Raw genomic sequence first — 1,424 nt, forward strand, 5'->3', positions numbered from 1 at the left:
ACCCCCCCGTCCCCGCCCTCGTGTGATTAATACAGTTTCTTTTTGCGAAAATTACGTATTTTTAAGGCTCATGGTAAACATCTGAAGGGGTTGACATATATGTACAACTAACTTTTTAGATATATTTTAAGAGTTGTCTACAAAGTGGAATAATTTCTGTAACAGGGACCAGGACAGTAAATCTGAAAATGCAAATAAATAATGAGAARYTCWGTGTTTATTGACCAAAGTTATAAAGATTAAATTACGTAGTATTTTGCAACATGACAGTTATTATAAGTATATTGATTAGGATGAASAGAAATGCTGTTTTTTGATTGTTTATTACATAAAATGCACCTTGATTATTACACCACCACATTCTGTAATAATTGCCGCAAAATGTAAAAATGTGGCTGAGAATATTACAAAATGAGTTGAAGACTTTTATTACATTTTGTGGCAATTATTACATAATGCGGTTTTAGTGCAAGTTTATTACAAAGAGAGCAGAAACAAAAAAAGTGAGCAGTTTGGTTAGCTCGAACATTTTGCCTCTGACTGAGCTTCAGCCAGTTTCTGTACKTCTTTGTAAAATTGCATGATGAACATTGTGATGTCCAGGAAGGATTCTACATAAGAACCAACAAAAACCAAACAAGTTCCAGCCTCTTCGCTTTCTTCTACACAATGAAGCAGATTTGCTGTTTGTGCTGTAACTCATAGTATGAAGGTTTGTCATGATTGGATTTAATGTAGAGCTTAACACTCTTTCTTGATAAAAACAGGGTAGTAAACGCCAAGAAAATTCTTATGTCAATCATAGAACAAGTGAAGAGAAAGCAAACATGTTCTGAGTAATTGCCTGGGTTTCCTTCTGCATATTTGTGGTTTTTGGGCAGGTTATTCTCAAATTTGACTCTCTACGTGTACAAAGCTGTCAGATATAATTTAGATATTGGTATATCTTTAAAGTAAATGGAAACAAATAAAAGGCTATCTGCTTTTATTACAATTCTAAATTAGTTTATTTGAACTTTTTCTTTAATATGGTTTTAAAAGAAAACAAAATATTGCTGTTAACAAGCTTTTGGGATAATTCAAAATGGACACACTCATTTTAGCTGACATGGTTGAGCTTAGTTTAGCTGGCATTGTTATGTTTCGTCTGGTTTCATGTTTTTATTTTGACTTTATTCTGATTTGCATGTTCCTCTGTTTTCTTCCTCCTGTCTGCCTTTGCTCCAGCCCCGCCCACTCACACTGGATCCTCATGTTTTTCCCCCAAGTGTTTCCTGTCTGTGCTCATTAGTCTCACTTTTATATTCTGTGTCTTGTCTTCACTTCCCTGTCGGGTCATTGGGCCTCATGCTTGTCCTAAATTTCTCTTACTTTTGTTCGTACGAAGGGTTCGTACGAACATGTCACGTCAGATTCAACAAACT

The sequence above is a fragment of the Austrofundulus limnaeus genome, unplaced genomic scaffold (assembly GCF_001266775.1).
Source record: "Austrofundulus limnaeus strain Quisiro unplaced genomic scaffold, Austrofundulus_limnaeus-1.0 Scaffold1833, whole genome shotgun sequence".
Classification (NCBI taxonomy): domain Eukaryota; kingdom Metazoa; phylum Chordata; class Actinopteri; order Cyprinodontiformes; family Rivulidae; genus Austrofundulus; species Austrofundulus limnaeus.